We start from the raw sequence: 16,822 nt of genomic DNA, 5'->3' as shown, positions 1-16,822 counted from the left end.
CATTAAACTAAAAGTTTACCTTTTGTTGCAGAGTTCAAAAACTCATTCTCATTTCCCAGGAAAAAACAATTCTACTTATTAGAGTTTTTTTTTTTCTTTAAGCCTTTCTACAATAAAATATACCATTTAGTTCTCTGAAAACTTTCTATGCTGTTTATAATAGATTTTAGCAGTTTGAGATCAAGTACAAGAATGTTATTAAAACATTCTTAAATTAAAATATAAAGCAACCTAAATCTGGTCATACCTATTTTGTCTGTGTGTGGATGAAAGCTCTATAAGTAAAGATCTGCCTATAAAGGATAATGGGACACAATAAGGAGATGGATTGGCCAGCTGCTTCTATTTCATATTCATTTATTGAATTGTGTGGACATTTTGTGTTTTGAATTTATATATCTTATGTATCCTGGTATTGAAGCTTCCATGCAGCTATTCCTTCGAGCTGGTTTGATCAAGCTACAAAGATGTAAGGTGGTTAGAACTTCTTTTTATTAATTGGTCAATAAATACTTATTGCAAATTTGGCTGTCACACTTAAGGAATTGATGTTATACTTCTGTTATTGCTGTGAAAATTAAGCACAATTTACATATTCCTTTTAGATCATGAATTGCTCTAAATTTCTGAATTGATGTCCCTTCACTTCTATTATCTGTTTACCTCTTGGTGATTTTTTTCAAATTCATTTGAGTACTTTGTCACTCACCTTTTGGTTCTGCCTTCATTCCTGCTATCAAGTGGGAGATTTCCATTTATCCCATGAATCACTCATTTTAACTACTCAGCTAAAAAGTTCTGTGACTTTCTTAACTCTGATGACCTTCACTTCTACTCCACTACAAGAAATCTATCATAAGGAACTGCTCAGACTTGTGTGCAAAGTTAGATGTTTTTTCATGTGTAAATTTTGTTATTTTCTAATTTGTGATTGCAGTTTTGATTTATTAGTTGGCCCAACCATGCTTAGGAGAGTGTGTTTTACCATGTGCTTTGTTTATTTATTTCTAGTTTGTTTGCTTATTCATACAAATAAAATTCAAAAATACCTTGAATTTCAAAATTAAAAAAAAATTTATTGTTTTTATATTTGTAGTCTAAATATATGATTTATTTTTATACGTTTTCTATAAATGTGTTTTTACATGTATATTCTATTTTTTGTATTCATCGTTCAACTCAGCACTCTACTTCTCATTACAGGAGTAGCTTGTTTTACTGAACTTTGCTTTATTGAACTTCACAGATTTTTTTTAAACAAATTGAAGATTTTTGGCAACTCTACATTGAGCAAGTCTGTCAGCTTAGTCTATCAGTCTTTCCAACAGTACGTGCTCACTTTGTGTCTCTGTGTCATTTGATAACTTTTCATACTTTTTCATACTTTTACATTATTGCTATATCTGTTATGGTGATCTGTGACTAATGATCTTTGATGTTACTATTGTAATTATTTTGAGGTGCCATGAATTGCACCCATATAAGACAGCAAACTTAAGTGTATTCTGACTGCTCCACCAACCAGCTGTTCCCTGTCTCTGTTTCTCTCCTTGGGCCTCCTCATTCCCTGAGACATGACAGTGTTGAAATTAGGCCTGTTAATAACCCTATAATGCCTGTAGGTGTTCAAGTGAACGGAAGAGTTGCATGTCTCTCGCTTTAAATGAAAAGCTAGAAATGATTAAGCTTTGTGAGGAAGGCATGTCTAAACCAAAGATAGGCCGAATGCTAGGCCACTTGTGCTAAACAGTTAGCCAAGCCTAATCCAGAAAACTCTGTTCAATTCTATGAAGGCTGAGAAAGGTGAGGAAGCTGCAGAAGAAAAGTCTGAAGGTAGCAGAGGTTGGTTCATGAGGTTTAAGGAAACAACCCATTTCTGTAACATGAAAGTGCAAAGTAAACCAGTAAATGCCGATGTAGAAGCTGCAGCAAGTTATTCAGAAGATCTAACCAAGAACATTATTGAAGCTGGCTACATTAAATACAGATTTTCCATGTACACAATACAACCTTCTATTGGAAGAAGATGCCATCAACAATTTCCTAGCTAGAGGAGCAAAGTCAAAAGCCTCAAAGCTTCAAAGGACAAGTTGACTCTCTTGTTAGGGGCTAATGTAGTTAGTGACTTCAGGTTGAAGTCAGTGCTCATTTATCATTCCAGAAAATGCTAGGGCCCTTAAGAATGATGCTAAATCTATTCTGCCTGTGCAATACAAATGGAATAATAAAACCTGGATGACAGCACATATTTTTATTGCATAGTTTACTGAATATTTTAAGTTCATTGTTGAGACTTGCTGTGCAGAAAAAAGATGCCTTCCAAAATATTACTACTGATTCCTTTTAGCATACTCCCTAAAAAAGTAACATAACTGCTCATTGACATCATACCTGGTTGCCCAAGAGCTGGAATGGAGATGTACAAGGAGATTAGTATTGTTTCTGCAGCACATAGTTCAAGGAGTAATTTTGATTTTCAAGTATTATTATTTAAGAAATACATTTTGTAAGGTGTAGCTGTCATAGGTAGTGATTCCTCTGATGATCTGAGCAAAGTCAATTGAAAACCTCTTGGAAAGGATTCACTGTTCTAGATGCTATTAAGAATTTTGTGATTCATGGGAGGAAGTCCAGAATATCAACATCAAGAGGAGTCTGGAAGATGGAAGAAGCTGATTCCGATCCTCATGGCTGACTTTGAGGGGTTCAAGACTTTAGTGATGGAAGTAACCACAGTTGTGGTAGAAATTGCAAGAGAACCAGCATTAGAAGTGGAGCTTAAAGATATAACTGAATTGCTGCAATCTCATGATAAAACTTCAAAGGATGAGGAGTTCCTTCTCTGGATGAACAAAGAAAGTAGCTTCTTGACATGGAACCTACTTCTGGTAACGATGCTGTGAACGTTGTTGAAATGACAACAAAGGATTTAGAGTATCACATCACTTTCATAAAGTTTGGCAGGGTTTGAGAGGATTTATTTCAATTTTGAAAGAAGCTCCACTGTGGTATTGTCAAACAGCATTGCATGCTACAGAGAAAATTTTAATGAAAGGAGAATTCAATTGATGCAACAAACTTCGTTGTTGTCTTAAGAAATGGCCACAAGTATTTTAAGAAATCACCCAATCTTCAGCAACCACCGCCTTGATTAACTGATTAAGTTGTCATCAACATCAAGGCAGGAGCCTCCAACACCAAAAAATTGTGACTCATTGAAGGCTCAGGTGATTGTTACCTTTTTTTAGCAATAAAGCATTTTTTGATTAAGGTATATATATATTGTTTTTAGACATAATGCTATTGCACACTTAATAGGCTATAGTATAAACATAACTTTTATATACATTGGGAAGCCAGAGAATCTTTGTGATTTGCTTTATTGCAATATTCGCCTTAGTGATCTGGAACCAGACTAGCAGTATGTCTGAGATTATACCTGTACAGTTGAGGCTAGAACAGCATGGATTGAACTGCATGGGTGCACTTATACATGATGTTTTTCAACCAAACACATGATAAATACAGTATTCACAGTGTACAAAACCTACATACATATGGAGGGCCCACTTTTCATGTATGTGGGTTCTGCAGGGCCTGCTTTGGAACTTGATATATGGATTTTGATATAGCAGGGTCCCTGGAAGCAATCCCCCATGTATACCAAGGGATGACTGTATATATATCTTTTTTTGTAGTTTATTTTTTTAAGACAGAAAACTTCACTGCTAAATTATTTTTTCTATAAAAGTTTATTCTCTTAAAGCTTCATTATAATTTGTATCAGTTTGCCTCATTTAATGCCTCTTGCCTTGAAATTTTGCCTGTTGATATTTGTAAACCATGGTTTTAGATTTGTATTTTCTTGGCATATTTGTCACTTGATTTTTAACCTATCTGTATTATTTTAAGTGCTTCTTTTATTACAGAATTTGGTTGATTTAACTTTATAAGCTTTGCCCTTCAATATTATATTTCTTGATAACTGATATACTTAAGTGTATTTATATTACTTTATTTATACTTTTATTTTTGGGCTTTTCTTATTTTTTCCACCCATGCCTTACATGTTGCCTTTCTTAGATTTTCTGTATTCCAACATTTTTAATAGAGTAACTTAGAAGGTATATATCCTGCTTTCATTTTGGGCTAGTATTCTCTGTAATAAATAAATAAGCCAGACAGAAAAAATGAATAAACTTTTCTCTACTTAGAAATAAAGCAAAATTTGTTGACTCTCTCCTTGTAGAATGAGAGATGCAGTATGATTCTCTTCTTCACTTTATTTAAACCCTTTCCCCCAACCTCTATTGGCTATTATATTTATTTCAATAACATTTTGCTAATTTTTTTCAATAGTACATACTGACATTTGCATTGTATTTTATAATGATGTCAGCAACAATTTTTAAAATGTGGTATCTTTCCCATCTTTGAGTTTTGGCTTCTTTCTTTGTTTTAATCTGTGAGTTTTGGTTGTTTGGCTAACTGGAGTATTTCCAGAAGAATAAGTAGGTTGTCTTTTCCCTGCTGCTACCAATCACCTTCTACCTTGTCTTAGTTTGCTTGGGCTGCTGTAACAAAATACTTTAGGTTGGGTAATTTGTAGTCAACAGAAATTTATTGCACAAGGTTTTGGAAGATGGGAAATCCAAGATGAAAGAGCCTGCAGATTTCTTACCTGGTGAGAGCCTGTTCCATATAGATGGTGCCATGTATGTGTATACATGTAGAGGAACAGCAAAGAAAAGGGACAAATTTGCTTCCTCAATTTTTTTTTTTTTCTTTTGAGACAAGGTCTTGCTTTGTTGCCCAGGCTGGAGTACAGTGATGTAATCTTGGCTCACTGCAACTTCCACCTCCTGGGTTCAAGGGATTCTTCTGCCTCAGCCTCCCGAGTAGCTGGGATCACAGATGTGCACCACCATGCTTAGGTGATTTTTATATTTTTAGTAGAGAAGGGGTTTTACCATGTTGGCCAGGCTGATCTCAAACTCCTGACCTCAGGTGATCCACATGCCTTGACCTCCCAAAGTGCTGAGATTACAGGCGTGAGCCACCGCACCTGGCTCTCAAAGCCTTTTTATAAGGGCAATAATATTATCTATGAGGGTAGAGCCCTCAGAAACTAATCACCTCTCTGTAAGCTCTACTTAAAACCTTCACCTTGGGGATTAAGTTCCAACATAGGAATTTTGGAGGGACATCAACATTCAGACCATAATATTCCTATCCTTCAAAATTTGATTCATTTGTCACATACTTTGGAAGCCTTTGGTGCTCCTTCCTTCTTAAGCTTGACCATTCCATCCTTTATGGTACTATCACTTACAAATGTAGGCATTTTCTTATAGATTGAGTTTGTATAATTCCAGTGGAATATCAATTGGATCTTTTTAGTTAGAGAATATGGTTTGTTATTTGTAGATGACTTTTGATTAAAACTAAATTTCAATTAGACACGGGTATTCTTAAGTAGGAATTTTTAAAACCACATATTTGCATAGTTTTGAGCAGTATTGTGCTATTTTGATCATAGCAATGGGAGAAAAAAATGATAATATGTTACAGTTTCTACACTAGTATTGAAAGGAAGAGTAAAAACATTAATTTTTTAGGAAAATGTAGATTTAATGACAGCATTCAATAATTATCAGATTTCATAGCTAAACCCTTGCTGCCCAAACATAAACATATTCCTTATTTTCTAAAATTTCTGCAAGAGCAGTAACTTTCAGTTAGACAGTTTAAAATTCTCTGAACCTAATTGAAGAAATTGTTTTGAGGCAACTTTGGATGCCTCTATTTTGTGTTATTTATTTACATTTTTAATATTTTATTAAATTCCTTGAAAATAGAAACTGTGCTCTAATCACTTCTTCATCTCCAGCTTCCAGCACATTATCTGGAACATAATAGGAATTTAATATATCTTAACTGAAAGGCCTAGTGAATGAATGAAGCTTCTTTCTTTCTGGCTTATATTGTTCCATTTGACGTTTAATCACATACTACCTCATACAGGGTAGAGTAGTCCCATTTTATAGAAGGAATATGTTCTGAAGGGCACACATAATTCAAAGCTCAATAATTCAAAACGAGTTTTCTAAAAGGAATGAATGTAAATTGTGAGTGTTGAAGAAGAAGGGGCAGGTGGGGGCAGTGGGTACCTAGATGTATGTTCTAAGTCTTAATAAATTCACAATCATTGTAGCATAATTTTGATTTGATAGTACTGTTTTTTTCCTTGTCATTTTCTATTATGTTTGGAGAGTATGGCAACCTAAATTAGTAGCACAGCATATTATGACAGTTGTTTAGCTTCCTTGTTTGTATGTTTTAGCACATGTAAATTCCATTCTAAAGTTAGTAACTTACAGGGATGTATTTTTTTAGCAACAGCATGACCACTTTAAAAGTGTCTGAGTGAAGTAGTTTTGGTGTAATAAAAACATTATTGAAATGTAAGCATTAATGTTAATAGCACAAAAAACAAAAATGCATATATTTTATAAATATGGTTACAAAATAAAGTATGGCAAGTATTTTTAGTTACCAACAACAGTGGCAATAACTTAAACACAGTTTATATTAACTTTTCTTTCCAAGTTTGAAATTGTTATTGACACAATTTTTATGGAGGAAGGAATCATTGTGTTATATTGTTCCTATTAATTATATCTTAATGTTGCAATATAAATGCATAAAGTACAATTGCATTATGTTACCAAAAATTATATTGGATGTATTATTTCTCCAACAAAGCTCAAAATTTTTTGAGGGAACAGACTGTTAACAATTATTTTGTGTATCTCTTAGATTGACATCGCAAGGTTATTCATGTAGTGAGTAATTTCTTATGGAAAGTTGTTAAATCAGCAGTATTTGACAAAAAATATCCTTCAAAATTACAGTCTTTGCTAGGAAGTGAAAGTCAATCCCTGGTATCTGTACTTGCACTGGTCAGAAATCCCTAGCTGTTCTGAGAGACTCCCCTGCTAAATAGATACATAGTTGGGGACTAGCTCTCAGGCAGGAACCATCTATTGATGCTGCATCTATAGATACATTTTACTGAGGTGTAGCACCAGTGAATAGGCAGGAGAATTTTGAATTGCAGTTGGAAAAATCACTGAAATGTAGCAGGAGTGATAGACCTTGGAGTTGGAGAAAAAAATGCCTTTTAATAGAAAGTTTGCTGCAGCCAGTAGTAGAAATTATGAAACCATATGGTTTCAGAACAATCAATGCCTATATTTGTATGGCAGTCACACAATGCTTGAAGCAGTAGTTGGCAATATGATCATCTTTGGAATTCATGTTGAATTTCTGAATACACACCAACAGGAAAAAAAATAAAGTCTCCTGTATTATAAAGACAAAGTTCTGTTGAATACATCACAGAAAATCAAGTTCAACTGAAGTAGTTTATAGCAAGCATTGTTAAGAGAACTCAAACATTATGAGGCACCTGAAAGACCCCTGATATTCTTCAAGTTTCTTGTGTTGCAAAGATCACCATGGGGTCTGCCTAAAATCAGCGAGACATTCAGATTCATTTATATGACCTAAATAAACCAAATAGCATTAGATTCACCTAAAAGGATATTGGATAGGAAACACAGTATGCCAGCAGGGCATTCCTTTTTCACCAGAGTCTTCACAGCAGTCTGAGTACTGCTATTTATCCCCCGCCACCAAATTACAACTTGGATACAAAGCGACAAGATCTGCATAGGAGCAGGGATTACCTTGCCTTAAAAACCCCCATGCAGCACAAGAGCAGATATCTTTTCTTTTTTCCTTTTAATACCCAGACTGGTCTGAGCTGATACCTTTGTACCAGTTTCCTGGGTACCATTTCCAAGGTCCCTATAAAGGACATGCATATTTACAAGAGTCTCCACATTCAGAGAAGCTAAAACCTGTGACCTTATACCAGGTATATAGTTTATTCAGAATCTTCCCATCCAGATGTAATTTGTCAATCAGGTTTAATTTTTACCATAAGCAATGTTGCCTGGTGTTTGTTAAGCCTTTTCCCATAGTTGATAAAGTTAATTTTGGAGAAGGAAGAGAGAGTGATGTATTGGCTACCTTCAGGGAACAAAATCTAACAGCACAGATGGTAGTAGAGGAGACACCAGTTACATATTGAGGAGCTAGAGTTGATGATGGTATGACTCAGCCTTCTGAGATTAAATCCTACTTACTAGGGCTATGAATGGAAATAAGTAGATCTTCCACCTTTTGTTAGAAGGATCCTTAAAATAAATAAGGGACTTTGGTCAGAGAGTAAGACCATTAATTTGCTTCTGGTTTTTACCTGGCATTCACCCACTAGTACCTAGGCATCTCATGAACAAAATCATAGGATTGTTGTGGCCTCAATTAAAAAAACAATTAACCTGGCTTGGTGGCATGCACCTGTAGTCCCAGCTACTTGGAGGTTGAGGTGAAAGGATTGCCTTAACCCAAAATACTTTGATTAAATAAAAATTAATTGAAATGGACACCTATTTTGGAGGTCCATTAAAAGGATGAGAATTTCTGGACAACTGCCTCTTTCATTTAGTCACTAAGGTTGGAAATAGGGGGAAAGCAGAGAGGTAGGGCAATTCTGATCTCTTGAGCCAAAAAGTTTATAAGGTATCATAGCTACCTTCTTTTTTTTTTTTTTTTTTGTGGGGGAGGAGGAAGGCAGGAAGGGAGGGAAGAAGGACGGTAGGGAGGAAGGAAGGAAGGGAGGAAGCGGGCAGGGAGGGAGGGAGGGAAGGGAAGGAAGGAAATCAAGCAATGAGAGAGACATTGCAGACCTGGATCTAGAGGTTTACAAGTTGATTTCTTTTTTTTTGAGAGAAGGAAAGAAAAAAAAAAAATAAGTAAAGGAGAGGAAGAAAGAGGAAGAAAAAGAGGGAGAGTAAATGGAAATACTGCTTTATTTTGAAAAAAATTGGGTATTAATAATGGCCAATCAATGTTTCATTTAAACTTATGGGTAGGTGTGATGTGGTATTGACAAGAATGTATATTTTGTGTATTGGAAGTGGAGAGCTCTATAAATATTTATTAAGTTTACTTGTTCTGGATCTGAGTTCGAGTCCTTGATATCCTTATTAATTTTCTGTCTCATTGAATCTAAGTCTCGTATCTGGGTGTTAGGATCGTTAGCTCTTGTTGTTGCATTGATCCTTTTACCACTGTATCTTTGTTGCTTTAAAATCTATTTTATCCAATACGAGAATTGCAACTCCTGCTTTTTATTTATTTATTATTTATTTTTGCTCCCCATTTGGTTGGTAAATCTTTCTCCATCCCTTTGTTTTGAGTCTTTGTGTAGCCTTACCTGTGAAACAGGTCTGGATGTAACATGCCATTGGGTTTTGGCTGTGTCTTTTGATTGGGGGATTTAGTCAATTTATATTTAGGGTTACTGCCATTTGATGTTGACTGGCTGTTTTATCCATTCGTTGGTATAAATTCTTCTTTATGTTGGTGCTCTTTACTTTTTGGTGTATTTTTAGAAAGGCTAATACTGGTTGTTTCTTTCTGTGTGTAATGCTTCTTTCAGAAGCTCTTGTAAAGCAGGCCTGGTGGTAATAAAATCTCTGAGTTCTTGCTTGTTCATAAAAGATTGTATTTTTCCTTCAGTTGTGAAGCTTAGTTTGGCTGGATATGAAATTCTGGGCTGAAGGTTCTGTTCTTTGAGGATGTTGAATATTGGCCCCCACTCTCTTCTGGCTTGTAGAGTTTCTGCTGAGAGATCTGCTCTAAGTCTGATAGGCTTGCCTTTGTGGGTAACATGACCTTTCTCTCTGGCTGCCCTTAGTATTTTCTCCTTCGTTTCAACCCTGGTGAATCTAACGATTATGTGCCTTGGGGTTGCTCTTCTTGAGGAATATCTTTGTGGTGTTCTCTGTATTACCTGGGGTTGAATGTTGACCTGCTTTGTTAGTTTAGGAACATTTTCCTGAATAATATCCTGAAGGGTATTTTCCAGCTTGGATTCATTCTCTCCGTGGCATTCAGGTACACCTATCAAACGTAAATTTGGTCTTTTCACATAGTCCCACATTTCTTGGAGACTTTGCTCATTCCTTTTTATCCTTTTTTCTCTAATCTTTTCTTCACATTTTATTTCATTAAGTTGGACTTTGACCTCTGATATCCCTTCTTCTGCTTGAACAATTCGAGTGTTTAAACCTGTGCATACTTCTCGGAGTTCCTGTATTGTATTCTTCAGTTCCATTAATTCACTCATACTCCTCTCTAAGTTGTCTATTCTCAATAGGATTTCATCAAACCTTTTTTCAAAGTTCCTAGTTTCTTTACGTTGGGCTACAACATGTTCTTTTAACTCACCGAAGTTTGTTATTATCCATTCCTTGAAGAGTGATTCTGTCATCAGGAGGCGCTCGTTCTCCATCAAGCCTTGTTCCATTGTTGATGTGGAACTGTGATCATCTTTAGAGGGAGAGGCGTTCTGACTTTGAGTATTCTCAGCTTTTTTACGCTGGTTTCTTCCCGTCATTGTAAATTTATCCTCCTGTCGTCTTTGAAATTACTAACTTTCAGATTAGGTCTCTTGAGTGGACGTCCAGGTTGTTAGTTCCCAGGGCCAGAGCAGCGGCGTTAAAACTGATGGTGCTTTTCTGCCCAGGATTCTCCTGTCTGGCTTCCTTCTTGTGTCAGTAGTAGGCGACTTTGCCTTCCCGGGGCTCCAAACCTCGGTCAGAAGGGGAACCCGTCCCATTTACTCTGCGCCGAGCGCTGCCGCGCCGAGGTGCTGTCACTGCCGCTGCACCAGGCTCTGGTGTTGTGCTGGGGGCCCGTGCTGGTCCTCCAAATGTGTTTACTTTGCTCCGAGAGCTGCCGCGCCGAGGTGCGGGCGGAACTGCTGCGCCGGCCACGAGAGTCATGCTGGCGACCCGTGTGTTTCCTCCACTGGGGGATCTTCTGCTCCGTGAGCAACCAGACTTTGTCTGAAAGTGTGGCGTCCTCTAGTTCTCCGCGCCTTCCCTGAGAGCTGCAATCTCGGGATGTTAGCGATCGGCCATCTTGGATCGTTCTCTGCTACCTTCTTTTTAAAGGCATTTGAAACCCTAGGATGAGAGACTGAAGTTATCAGAAATTTATCTCCACAGTCTTTAGAACTCAAATATGTCAACTCAGAGAATAGTAGAAGTAGCAGAAGACACAGACTACAAATTCGGCTTACTTTCTGTGTCACTCTTAAATGCTAATGCTACTTTATTTGTACTTATGTCACAAAATGTTATCTAGCTTCCCCTACCCCGAGGCTCTCAGAGAGGTCTACTGATGCTGATAACCCATCTGACAGGACATGCATGGGAGTGAGGGCTCTAAAAAAGAAGTTAGAAGAAGCCTTCTAGTATTTAGGGGAGGAGCCAGGAGACAATTAATATTCAAAGTACCTAAATGAGTTCTCTAAGGATTTATCCTAGGAATTCAAGGTTAGTTTAACCACATTAATAAAGGAGAAAAATTATATAATCAGTTTAACAGATGCAAAAAGGAACATTTGACAAAATTCAACACAAAGTTTCTTAGCAAAGTTTTAATAGAAGAGAATTTCTTCATTTTGATAAAGGACATTAATGAAAAGCTACAGCTAGCATCATACTTAATGGTGAAACATTGCACACTTTTCCCCTAAGATTGGGAACAAGGCAAGGATGTTTGCTTTTACCATTCAACATTATATTTGAGGTTCTAGCAAAGCCACAGGCTATAAGATAAATATAGAAAAATCCACTGTATTTTTATATATGAACAACAAACATTTGGAAAATGAAATTAGCCCAAAATATCTGGTTTAAATAAAAATTAATTAAAATGGCCACCTATTTTGGAGGTCCATTAAAAGGATGAGAATTTCTGGAAAACTGCCTCTGTTATTCAGTTATTAAGCTTGGGAATGGGAGAAAGCAGAGAGGTAAGGCAATTCTGAAATTAACAAAATTTCATTTAAGTAGAGGTAAATAATAAACAGACTAAGAAATAAATTTGACATGAGGTGAAAAACCTCTAACTAAAAAGTGTAATATGTTACTAAAGGTAACTACAGAAGACCTTAATAAATGGAAAGATAATTTGTGTTTATAGATTAGAAGATTCAATATTGTTATATTTTTCCTCAAATAAATCTATAAAGCAAGCTCAATGCCAGTCATAATCCTAGCAGATGTCTTTTAAAAATAGAAATTGAAGGCTGGATGTGGTGACTCATGTTTGTAATCTCAGTACTTTGGGAGGCTGAGGTGGGCAGATAACATGAAGTCAGGAGTTCAAGACTGACCTGGTCAACATGATGAAACCCTGTCTCTACTAAAAATACAAAAATTAGCTGAGTGTGGTGGCAGGTGCCTGTAATCCCAGCTACTCAGAAGGCTGATGCAGGATAATTGCCTGAACCCACAAGGTGGAGGTTGCAGTGAGTCGAGATCATGCCATTGCACTCTAGCCTGGGTGACAAAGTGAAACTCCGTCTCAAAAAAAATAAAAAAACAAAAACCAGAAAGAAATAGAAATTGAAAAGTGATTACAAAGTGTATTTGGGGATGCAAAGTAACCAAAAAATCTTGTGAAAGAACTGAATTATAATACTAATACTACCTGATATGAAAATTTACTGTAAAGCTATAGTAATTAAGATAGTGTCAAATTGGCATATGACAGACAGGTAGATCAACAGAACAAAACAAAGTCCTGAAATATACCCAAACTTGTCAATTAATTTCAACAAAGTTGTCAGCATAATCCAATACTTGGGGGGAAAAGTGTTTTCAGTAAATGATGCTGAACAATTGCCCACTTATATAGAAAAAATGAACAACCCCCACCTCTCAATATACATTAATTCAATCTATTCATTGTAATTAATAACAAACATTAATTCAAGATAGATCATAGACCTAAATACAAAACTATAAAATGAAGCTTCTGAACAAAAGCAAAACAAAAATCTGGATGACTGTCTTTTTGACCTGAGGGTAGGCAGAGGGATTTTACAGATAACACAGAAAGCAATAATCAGAAAAGAAAAATTTGATAGATTAAACTTAATCAAAATTTAAAACTTATACAAGCTCATCAAAATAGATTATTTAAAAAGCCAGGCATAGTGGCAGACCTATAGTCCTAGCTACTCAGAGGCTGAGGTGGGAGAATAGCTTGAGCTCAGGAGTTCAATTCCAGCCTGGGTAACATAGTGAGACCCTGTCTCTTAGGGGAAAAAAAAGACCATTAAGAAAATGTACAAGCAAGCCATAGATTAGAAGAAAATAGTCAAAAAGCATATATCTGTCACAGATCTTGTTTCCAGAATCAATTTTTATAAAAATGCCTTAAAACGAAATAATAAAAAGACATATGACCTTATTTTTTTAAAATGGGCAAAGGTTTGGACATATGGTTCACAAAGAAAGATCTGTCACTAGCCAAATGGCACATGAAAGACACATCACTTTTGATCAGGGAAATGCAAATTAAAATCACGGTGAGATACAACTCTATACCTAGTGGAATGGTTAAAAATTAAAAATTGGCAATATTAAATGTTTACAAGGATGTGGACCAACAAACTCTCATCCATTATTGGTAGAGTATGTAATGGTACCATCACATAATGAGTTTCTTTTTATTTTTTTCTTGAGATAGTCTCACTCTGTCACCCAGGCTGGAGTGCAGTAGCATGATTTCAGCTCACTGCAGCCTCCACTTCCCAGGATCAAATGATTCTCCTGCCTCAGCCTCCTGAGTAGCTGGGACTACAGGGGTATGCCACCATGCCCAGCTAATTTTTTTTGGTATTTTTAGTAGAGACAGGGTTTCACCATGTTGGCCAGGCTGTTCTCAAACTCCTGACCTCAAGTGATCCTCCTGCCTTGGCCTCCCGAAGTGCTGGGATTACAGGTTTGAGCCACCCTGTCCAGCACATAGCAGGTGTCTTATAACAGTAAATGTATACCTACCCTCTGATTCAACAATTCCCCTCCTTGGTGTTTACCCCAAATAAATAAAAACATGTCTCCAAAAAGGCTTGCACAAATATATTCATAACAATTTATTCGTAATAGTTCCAAACTGGAAATAACTCAGGTGTATATCAACAGAAGAATGGTTAAACTGTAGTATATTCATGAATGGAGTACTACTTAGCAATAAAAATGAACTATTCTTATGCCCTACAACATAGATATACCTCAAAACCATTATGCTTAGTGAAAGAGGCTTTACATTAAAGATATACTATATAATTTCATTTATGTGACATTTTTAGAAAAGGAAAAACTGATCTTATGTAAAAAACATTAAAATAGTGATAGCCTATGGGACTAGGGATTGACTAAAAAGAGGCATGAGAAAACTTTGGGAGATGTTGCAAATGTTATGCAACTTGGGTCACATGGGTGTATATGTTTGTCAAAATTCATTGAATTATACAGTCTAAGATTTGTGCCTTTATGTGTATGTGTAAGTAAAATACTAGAAAGGGTTATGTAAAAATTATAGTAAATATCTTAGATTTGTAAGAAAATGAATGATTTCTAACTTTCTAATTTATTGATCTGTGTGATACAGCTGGTCTCCTGACTGTGTCCTAAGGAATTAATCCTCCTAGTATTCATGCTGTTTTATAATCTCCTCCTTTGCAACTGGTCTGGCCCAGTAAATCGCTTTAACAAATAGAATAAAATGAAGGTGACTGGGTAACTTCCAGAACTAAGCTGGAAGATGCCTTTTAGCTTCTGCTTGGTCCTATCGTAATGCATGCTCTAGGAAAAACCAGCTGCCATGTAAAAGGTTTATCTACTCTTAGACCGCATTGCTGAGAGGAACTCCAAGCTAGCCATGTGGACAGGTCACTTGGAGAGAGAGAGAGATGCCAGGCCATCTCCAAGTTTTCTAGCCTTTCCAGCCAAAAGTCAAATGTTGAGTAAAGCCATTTTGGACATCCAGCCCTGCTAGGCTTTCAGATGACTTCAGCCTCGCTGCCATCTAACTACAATGAACTATCCAGCTGAGTCCAGTCAACCCACAGAACCTTGAGAGAGAATAATTTGTTGTTTTAAGTCACCAAATTTTGAAGTGGTGGCTTAAAATATAACATTTCTATAGATAAATCGAACATTATAGATACATGCATACATATATAGACATAGAGATAGATACATAAACAAAACAGTATATCATGTAAAAATGAAAGATACCTTTCTGCCTTTATAAAATGATGCAAAATGTTATGACTCAGTTCATTCTTTCATTTACAACATAAATTAAGTACTAGCTATAGGCTTAAAATAGCTACTTGTTAGAAATACAAGATGAACATGACACAGATGCACAGCTGTTGAATTCTATTTTTAATATATTAAGTGTGTGAGGGGACTATCTAGGGTCGTTAGAATAGAAGTGCCCACTAGGTAGTTGGTAATTCAAGTCTGGCACTCAGTATGTATTTGAGAATTATCTTCATTTATGTCTGTGGTTAAGCCAAGAGAATGGATGAATTCTTTCAAAAAGAACAGATTTGGGGGGGAAAAAGAATGGGACCTATGATGGGATACTAGGCAGAGGGAAGAGTAATTATTATTAAAAGAGACTGAGACAGAATTCTCAGTCCAAGATAGGAGGACAACCAGAAGATGCTAATATCCTTGAAGAGGCAATCACATATTTATGGGCTTAAGCCTGTAGAAAAAGTGGTATCCTTTTTACCTTAATCGCTGCCAGTAAGTTTAAGTGTTACTATCTTAGACCATCTTAAAATAAGATACACCTAAATCTTGTTATATTTTAGAGAATAATGAGGATGCTGCAAAATTTGCAGGTATATTCTAGCTCTAGGAAGTTTTTTTTTTTTTCTTTTAATTAAACTACAGACTTTCTTAAAAGGAAAAAGCCACCTACTCTTCATGCTGTCATCCCCATCTTCACCTTTTTTTGTTCAATATGATAATCTCTGGTGGTCAATTTCTATCTTCTTTTGCCTTCCTTACAGTAAAGAAGAATCTCAAATTACTTGACCTTTTGCTTCGATTGCCTGCCCCTAATTTAGTTTCTCTTCTTATTCTCACCAACGTGAAGCAGGTTCATACCAACATACAGTTATAGGAAATATATGGGTTTATTGTTCAATTTGAGTAGTAGTAGGGGAGAAATTTACACTGTTACATAAAATTATTAGCATTTTCCAAACAGTTTCAATTTTCTGTGAAACAAGGCTTTGTAAACCAATAAAGTATTACGTAATATATTGGGTTGGGTAATATATTTGGTCAGGGTAGCATGTAATTGTAAAAGCTTCCCATTAAGAAAAATTCCAGCAACAAATTTTTGTTATAAATTTTCTTTTAAGTTAACTTTTTCTGATTATAAAAGTAAAGATTGTAGAAAATTGGAAGAAACAGAAAAGTAGTTTTTTCAAAAGATAGATACATTACAAAATTATGCATTTTAGGCTGTTGACCCACATAGTGACTGCCTATTGAAGTATTTGCATGGGAAGTTTCACCAGCTGTCCAAAACTGAATAGCCCCAGTCTCAGTTGCTATCCACACAGTCACCCAACTCACAAACATAGCACTTATTGTAGACTTCTTTGCCTATCATCTATGCCAAAGTAATCATCAAATCTTCTTAATCTTTTATTCAGTTAACAAGTGTTTATTGAGTGCCTTTCTTCATGGAGTGGCAATGCTTTGTCTTGCTTCCTATCCTTTTTTTTTTTCAAATGCTTCCACCATGTTGCTGCTCTAATGTTGTTTCTGAAATATGCTAGATTCCCATAACTCTCAGA

The 16,822-nt window shown here is 36.0% G+C and overlaps 1 protein-coding gene across 50 annotated transcripts in view; it reads left to right on the top strand.

The window, feature by feature from the left end:
- The window catches only part of EHBP1 (EH domain binding protein 1), a 388,496-nt gene that overhangs the window by 192,068 nt on the left and 179,606 nt on the right, over positions 1-16,822 (top strand). The gene's annotated exons all lie outside the window — the stretch shown is intronic.

Source organism: Callithrix jacchus, chromosome 14 (genome assembly GCF_049354715.1).
Source record: "Callithrix jacchus isolate 240 chromosome 14, calJac240_pri, whole genome shotgun sequence".
NCBI classification, from domain to species: Eukaryota; Metazoa; Chordata; class Mammalia; order Primates; family Cebidae; genus Callithrix; species Callithrix jacchus.
This window is presented reverse-complemented; position numbering and strand designations above follow the sequence as displayed.